General features: G+C 38.2%; 1 non-coding gene across 1 annotated transcript; it reads right to left on the bottom strand.

Moving 5' to 3' along the window:
• Nucleotides 1–503: 503 nt before the first annotated feature.
• On the bottom strand, nt 504–610 carry LOC150009302 (U6 spliceosomal RNA). Its single transcript, XR_016511614.1, has one exon. It is a non-coding gene; the product is annotated as a U6 spliceosomal RNA (small nuclear RNA).
• Nucleotides 611–8919: the final 8309 nt, after the last annotated feature.

Raw genomic sequence — 8919 nt, 5'->3', positions numbered from 1 at the left:
TGGTATTTGCTTCCATTTATTTGTATCTTCCTTAATTTCTTTCTTCAATGTTGCATAATTTTCAGTGTACAGGTCTTTTATCTCTTTGGTTAAGTTTACTCCTAGGTACTTTATTTTTCTTGTTGTTAAAGTAAATGGTATTTTCTTTTTTGCTTCTGTCTCTGATATTTTATTGTTGGTGTACAGAAATGCCTTAGATTTCTGTATATTTATTTTGTACCCTGCTATTTTGCCAAATTCACTTATTATATCGAGTAGTCTTTTAGTGGAGTTTATAGGGTTTTCTAGGTATACTATCATGTCGTCTGCAAATAGTGATAGTTTTACTTCTTCTTTCCCCATTTGGATGCCTTTTATTTCTTTGTATTGTCTGATTGCTGTGGCTAGGACTTCCAACACTATGTTGAATAGAAGTGGGGAGAGTGGACAGCCTTGTCTAGTTCCGGATTTCAGGGGGAATGCTTTCAGTTTTTGTCCATTGAGTATGATGTTTGCTTCAGGCTAAAAATATGGAACGCTTCATGAATTTGCGTGTCATCCTTGCGCAGGGGCCATGCTAATCTTCTCTGTATCGTTCCAATTTTAGTATATGTGCTGCCGAAGCGAGCACGAAATAATCTTTTTTATTATAAGTATATCTCAAATGCTGCATGGGAGATGCTTTTACTAAAATAAAAACATCATCACCTGTATAAACTTTGAATTTAACTGGATTCAATCTGGACCCTACTAGGAAGCCTTTCAGCACGTGGGGCAGGTCTTTTAAAAACTCTTCACATCCTCCCAACCCCAAGATATCATTAAACTTATCCCAAGAGACGGAGACCTCTTAGAACCATGTTACTCAAAGGGTCAGCTACAGGCCACCTGCTTATAACTTTGCAAAAGATTACAAAGGTAGCAACTGTTTAACTCATTAAAACAAGGATTCCCAGAATCCATCAAGACTTAATGAATTATAACCTCAAAATTTTGGTAGGAGATTTAGACAGTAGTCTGCACTTTTAATCAGCAACTCAGGCAATTCTAATGCACACTGAGTGAAGTTTGGAAATCTAGGCCAAAGGAGGAAAAAAGAACTGCTTGGTGTGGAACTTTTGAGCATAATTCTCAAGTGCATAAAGAGGTAGAAAAAAAGTTGAGACCTTTTGCAATATTTCCTCTGTTTTCTTTCCTTTTATATTGAGAGCTCTTAAAGAGTGTATCTATCTTGTTCATTCTTCTATTCTTACTTACTATTGCAGTGCTAGCATACCTCAGTGCTCAGTAGACATTTGTTGGATATAAACAAAGAAAAATATGAAAAAAAATCAATGTTGATTTGGTGTAAGAGTCATTCAACAAACGAGATTCTTTCAACAAATAAGATTTAGTCTAAATTTATTGCATGCGAGACACTGATAGAGGATGAAGATACTATTGTGGACAAGACAGACACAGTCTCTTATTAAATCTGTATTTTATTAAGAAAATATAAGCCATAAATAAAATAGATTTAATTTCTAAAAGCTACAGGCACAATGAAGAAAATGAAATAGAACATTGGTTAGAAGGCATGGAGGTTATCTCTCTAACATTTGGATTTCCAAATTTTTATTTTATTCAGATGTCCATCTACTGAGTAGATATACCTTGATTAGTAACCAGTCGCAGTAATCTGATTCTCCTTGGCAGTGCTTGGTTTAGGGGTAGGAATTGAGTCAGTTCTGGCTAATGAGAGATGAGACCAACTCTGCTGCCAGGTCAGATCCGGGCTTATCTGAAGATTTCCCTTACTCTTAAAATAGAATACACACAGGAGCAATGGCACTTTTTTCCCTCATGTGCATTGTTGTGTTTGGTTAGGATGCTAGATTACTGAGGCCATTCTATGGACACAAGAATGAGCAGAAGGACCATGGGGTACCTGGTAATTCACTGTATAGCTATGATGTTCCAACATTAAGGCCATTTACTTTTACTATGTAGCATAATAAAACTTTCTTTACTTTTAAAACTGGTTTGAATTGAGTTATCTATACTTGCATCCAGACTGAAGCAATGAAATAGACACCTCTGGACATTTGAAACAGAGACTTACATGAGGAGAAAAAGCCATTTCTTTGAATATATGGGAGCAGTGAGTTCAGGCAGAGAGGATATCAAGTGCAAAGATTTTAAGCTGGTAACAAACTTGGTGTATTCAAAAGCTTGAAAGAGGCTGAGTGTAGGTGTAGAATAAGCCATGCTGTACAGACCCTTTGAGATCCCAAAGATGAAGGCAAGGGCAAAATTCAACAGAGGGGGTCATACCCTAATCCTCAGATCCTGTGAGTGTTTCCTTACAGGGCAAAAGCAATGTTGATGATGAGATTATTTTAAGGAATTTGAGAGAATCAGATTACCTTGGATTATCTGGGAAACTCAGTATAAATTCAAGGGCCTCTACAAAGACCTTTGTAAGAAGTGGGATGATCAGATGGAGAAAGAGAAGGTGATCTAATGACAAACGCAGAGGAGAAAAGGCTATGTGATGCGTTATGAGCCAAGGAATGAGGATGGATGGAAAAGGCAAGGACACAGATTTCCCTCTGGCACCTCACCCTAAAATGTAAACCTTCAACATCTTCACTTTGGCTCAATGAAACTGAATTTGAGTTTCTGATCTCTAGAACTGCAAGATTATGAAGTTGTGTTGTTTGAAACCACTAAATTTGTAGCAATATGTTATAGCAACATTAGAAAACTAATACAGAATGGTATTGTGTGCCATAGCAAGGAGATTAATTTAAGTACAACACTGGGAAACACGACTTTGGTTGAGTTAGATCTGACACTTGTTTTTGATTAACTTTTGGCATCTGAATCCAAAACTGACCCCTGTTTTTCTATATCATGTCAGCTTTTTAAGGTAGAGGATGCCCTCCCTTTGTCCCAAAAATTATGCAAAATGTACATACAAAGAAAAATAAAGAAAAAAATTACCCAAATAGACTGTTTAGAGTTATTTTATTCATATAAAGGCTATATATTGTTACTGTAAATAAAATTGCATACAAGTAGTAAAGTTCTGCTACCAAACACACATATTAAGGTATTTTACCTTTTCAAACGACAGGCTAGGAAATGCCAAAATGAGATATTTGAAACAGTCTCTTTCAGTTGGCAAAGCTTTAACAAATTGCTTCATGAGACCCAGTTTTATGTGCAGAGGTGGGACTATAATGTTCTTTCTGTCAACAAGTGGCTCATGTAGAATGTTTGCATCACCAGGTTTGAGGACAGATCTTGGAAGTCAATTTGACTCCATCCAATGCTTCTCACGGGCTCTGCTGTCCCACATACACAGAAAACAGGGATACTTGCTGTATTCACATTGCTGACCAGAAGGAAGCAGAACATTTGAAGGTCAACACAGATGATCCAATTGTGCTTGTTGTATTGAAAGAGATCAATGACTCTCTTTATGTCTTCATATTCTTCACGAAAACAAACTGAATGGCCACTGGGGTCTGCACTAAATCAATTGCCATTGTGGAGGAGGACACACTTCAAGCTCTGCTTTGAGCTATTGATTAACAGTCACCATTCAGTTGTGTTATAGATTGGAATTCCCAATTTCCCCATTAAACCATATATGTTATGGCAATACACAAAGCCACCATCACTTCAAAAGTACTGCAGAAATGCACTTTCTCTTGATCGAAAGTAGGATGCCTTCGCTCCTTTGTCAAGCAAGTTTTTCTCATGCAGCCTTGATGCTAGGAGTTCTGAAACCTTTTTGGATAGTCCCAAATCTCATGCCAAGTCATTCAACTCATGCTGATCAAATCCCTTATGAACTGAGTCATCTTCAATTTCAAAATCTTCATTATTGCTGTCACTTAGTTCTTCACCATACTCCTGTTTTTAAAAAGAGGGTAGTTCAATGAAAACTGGCACTGGGATTTCAGCTGAATGAGGAACTGGATGTATAGCTGATGGTAGACTAGGATACTTTATTTTACATTTATTTTTCTTGTTATATCCTGACGTTTTTACTATACAAAAGTAACAGTCACTTGAATGATCTCTGGGCTCTCACCAAACCATAGGTATACCAAATGGCAATTTATCACGTGTTCCCTTCATTCACATCTGTAAACTCTCGACACACTGCTTGCACACTTTGTGAGGGGCCCAAGACTTATCTTGATCACCAAGTTTTACTTTAAAATGTGCAAAATAGGCTTGCCTGATAAATGTGCTGATGCTTGTCTTTTGACTGGAAATGGTGAAACTGCCACAGATATAAAAAGATGAATCAGGGTTGTTTAGGCACTTAGGACGAGAAATAGCAGAGGCAGACATGATCTGAAGGAAAGGAAATAAGTACGTATGTAAATAAAAAAATAAATTCTGCTAACTCCTTGTATACAGACAGGAACTTGGACTACACTTTGGGATACAATTCACTATATAGAGCGGCATGCAACCTCTCACCACAGTCTCATGTGTAACTGAATAGCCTAGGCAAGTATGAACCTGTTGCTGGTCTCCAAGGTTGTTCCCTACTCCTCCCCACTCAAGGGAGGTTTTCTCTCAGCCAATAGGAGAGCACTAGTGCTTGCCTAGATCCAGGCTTGATTTGGCCTAGAGTGGTTGCATTAAGATAAGCTGTACAGAAAAAAACTTGATGTGATAGAAAAAAACTAACTGCAGTTTTGAAATCAGCATGCCTACTTAAGTCTAAAACAGCTGGAAAATCAAACTCAAAAGGAATTATGTTAAAAACTGTTCCCCTGTGTAATGGAATCATTGGAAGTTCAAGCAAGGGAGCACTATAACAGGTATAGAAATTTGACTTTAGTAGAGGAAGGGTAGAATCAGATATGATTGCAGAAGTTGAGAGGAGGAGTGTTTGTAGATGTAGATGTAAAAGTAATGGTGGTAATAAGTAGGGTGACCAACCATTTCCATTTGCTAAGGACTGAGGGAGTTCCCAGGAGACAGAGATTTTTACTTAAAAATTAGGGCAGTTCTGGCAAAATATTTAGGTTTTTGTAATTGAAGGAACTCTTGAGATGTGGGACTTATGTTACTGAAGTTGAGAAAGTCCTTGGCAAACCTGGATGAGTCAAACACCCTAGTGAGAAGTGCATGAATTGGAGTTACATGTACCAGACACAGCCAACAGACCTGGCTGATTTGTTTAAGATGAGAAATGAAGGATCTGGCTGATCCCTAGATTTGGGCATGCAACTGGATGAATTATGACTTCATTTAAGGTACCAGGGGAAGCTGGGTACAGAGCACATTGGGGGATGTTAGAAAAACCAGCTGGTATTGGGGTTTGGGATACCTGTGGGAGAGATGTGTTACTGGCAAGATAGCAAGACCTCAGTTCTTATCTTCTTGAAGAAAAAGTTTCAGTCAAGAGACAATGCAGTAAAGTAAGAGCTTATTGGCCACAGCAAAAGCACATTCAGGACAGTGAAATAAGGAAGGGCTTAGGATAGACGTAATAGTAGAGCTTAGTCAGGGCTGCTTTGGTTCACCAGGAAGTCAGAGAAAAGGGGGATTTGGAGACAGGTTCAGGGGGTTAGCTGGGATGAGCTGCTGCTGCCTGCTCCTTCTTTGGTTACAAGTCTTGTGGGGTCCCTTAGAGTTTAGGAGATGTATGTCTACGGGGGACTAAGAGAGGGAAGGGAAAGGTACAGGTGTGCTTCTGAGAGGGAGAGTGCTTGCTGGGTCCTTTGTCCTGAGGATTTTATCTGTCTCTTGCAGGTAGGAGTCTTAGGGGAGATCTCAGGGGAGGATCTCAATAGAATATTCATCAGTTTTCCAGGTGTGTCCTTTCAGGGTTGTGGTATCCGCTGATTGGCCAGCACCAGGGCAGAGGGTCATTAATCAATACAATTAATTAATACAGCTGGTCCTGAGGCAGCCGTGGCATTATGTATCTGGTTTTGCTGTTTTTCTGGGCCTGGAGCTAAACTACAACTGAGGCTTAGACATTACCTTAAGGGAGGAAAAACCAGGGGCTCTAAATTCCATGACCAGTGATATGAAAGGTCAAGGAGTCCAAGCTGAATGACCAGTGATGTAAAAGGTAAGCGGGGTCTGTATGACCAGTGACACACTACAGGAGGAAAGGTTACCCTGGAGGTGAAGTTCTTGTTTTCACAGTTTCACTCCTTGCGAGGCACCTAGGGCTTTTGGCTCTGGTGACCTTCTGTACCTGGCCATGGTCTTTGCTCTGCTCATGTCTGTCTAACTGCCTACAACAGGAGGATGCTAATAAAAAAAAATTAGTGCTACAAAAATTAACTTATTCTACTTTACCATTTTGCTAGGTACCAAGAGCCCTGAAGTTATTCAGTCTAGAGGCTTTTTTCTTCATTTGAAAGAATCATGACAACAGTTCCATCCTCACAAATAGAGTTTGTCTTCTAAGGTGTTTGCTAGAGCTTTTTACAAGAGGCTTAATCAGTTTCACATGAATTAATGATGGCTATCAAATGGGGAGAAAAGAATGAATTCCAAATAAATACTTATCACATAATTGAAGTTGCAAGAATTTACTATAAATAAAATATATTTGTATTTACAAGGCATAAATTTGATTGCAACATTGTTGGGTGACACTAGGCTTTTTCATAAGAACTCTCAACAGTGTTAAATTAGTAATAGGCTAATACATTTCTTAATTATGTCACTGGCGTTGTGCTCAGGAATACCATTTGCAATAAATTGAGTCCTATTTGTATGCATGTAATGCTAGGAGAAAGTGCTGTATTTGAAAACCCTAATATACTCATGGGAACATAGGTTAATGTCACCTACTGCTTAAAATTAGTCCTTGGTTTCAGAGCTTGCAATTGTATTAAGACTTATCATGTACTCTTTTCATCAAGGTAATAACTGCAATAGATTTACATATCCTGCCACAAGCAAAACCATGGATCCTTCAGGGCTTTTTGAAATGGGAAGTAGTTATATGAGAGCTGTGAGCAAGAAATACTATATATCTCCTGTTTATAAAAATAATTTTTGCTAATCAAAAAGATGGTGAAATAGACAAAGGTAAAAATCACAAAAATGGGAGCCTTCCTTGGAGTGGGTTGAATAGTGACCCTCCCCCCACAAAAATAATATGTCCAGATCCTAATCCCCAGAACCTTTTAAATTGACTTATTTGGAGGAAGTGTCTTTGCAGATGCCATTAAGATTAGAATCTTGAGGGATGGGCCCTAAATCCAATGATAGGTGCATTATAAGAGAAAGATTTTAGATTTGAGATACAGAGGATAGACTAGAGGTTAAACTTGTAGACTCTATGGAATCGCTGCCCAGTAAAACACAAATTGAGACAGAGACACAGGGAAGAAGGTTGTGAAGAGATAGAGGCAGAGATTGGAGTGACGTGTCTACAAGTCAAGGAACGCCAAGGATTGACAGCAGCCACCAGAAGCCAGGAAAGAGGCATAGAACAGATTCTTCTCCCAAGCTTCCAAGAAGAATCAACCTTGCTGACACCTTGATTTTTGGCTTCCTGTCTCCAGGTCTATGAGATAGTAAATTTCTGTTGTTTTAAGCCACCAAGTTTGTGGTTAATTGTTATGGCAGCCTTAGGAAACTAATACAATTCATAGTTCTACCAGCTGGAGAAAAATAGTTGAACACTTTGTAAGACATCTTTGTAAGATGTACTATAAGGGGAACCCAGAAAAAAAATTTCTTCTGGAAGGCAGGCCCCTTGTAGTAAAGGCTTCTCCTGATAGATTAGTGTTCTGTGAACCCATCTTTAACAGTGTACCAGCTGGCATTGTTGTGAGAGGTTATGTTTGGCTTCAGTGATTTTTTTTGTTTTTTGAAGACTTTTTCAATGCATTGCCCATTTCATGATGGGTAATTTATGAGTGCACCTGCCCACACCACACTGAGTGTTCAGCAGTTTTTGACCAAAAATGACATGAACTTCGTGCCCCACCCTCACTATTCACCTGATCTTACCCTAAGCAATGTTTTTTGTTTTTTTGTTTCCCCAGATGAAAAAAGTCCTAAAAGGAAACATTTTGCTGATGTGGAAAAGATGAAACAAAAAATAGCAGAAGCACCTAAAAGCAACAAAATGAATTAGTTTAAAAACTATTTTGAGCAGTGGAAAAAAAAGTCTCAATAGGTATTTTGTATCAACTGGAGAGTACTTTGAAGGTGACTGAAGTTTAAACATATAAGAGTAAATGCACAATTTTTAATAAATAAATTTTGGTTTTTAGGGGTCCCCCTCACATGAGGTAGATAGCATTAGGAGCTATATTTTATGAGTAATGAAAATGAGGCATTGAAAAATTAAGTAATTTGTCCAGGTGATGTAGCTAAGAAGTGGTGGTGCTCAGATTTAAACACAAGTATACAGGCTCTAGAGCTATGTATTTCCAATAATAATACAGCACTAGTCATGTATGGCTATTTGAATTTAAGTTTAAATTAAGTAAAATAATATGTAAAAATGTAGTTGCTAAGTCCCAATAGAAACATTGTAAGGACTCCACCAGCCACATGTGGCTGCGTATATGTCAGTGAGGATTATAGAACACTTCTGCCAATGCTAAGAGTTTTATTGGACAGTGTTTCTACAGAATTTGTTAGCCTAACCACTGTCCTAGACTGCTCTGTAGGGTAATATGTGTAAAACATTTCCCACAGTATCTGGCATAGAGAGAGATTTCTATAAAGCATAGTTATTGTTATATATTTTTAGATTTTTTTCCCATGTGTCTGTACTCATCCGTGTGTGTGTGTGTGTGTGTGTGTGTATTTATGAGGGATGGAATAATTGTATTCACAAATCTAAGTTTTATGTGGTGAAGGACATACTGTGCATATAGACAGTTCTGTGTCCAGTTTTCCCTCTATAAATAATACATTGTCACTGCTTTCTAGGCACTGTGGAGT

Source organism: Furipterus horrens, unplaced genomic scaffold (genome assembly GCF_987537825.1).
Source record: "Furipterus horrens unplaced genomic scaffold, mFurHor1.1.pri manual_scaffold_5, whole genome shotgun sequence".
In the NCBI taxonomy this organism is placed as follows: Eukaryota; Metazoa; Chordata; class Mammalia; order Chiroptera; family Furipteridae; genus Furipterus; species Furipterus horrens.
This window is presented reverse-complemented; position numbering and strand designations above follow the sequence as displayed.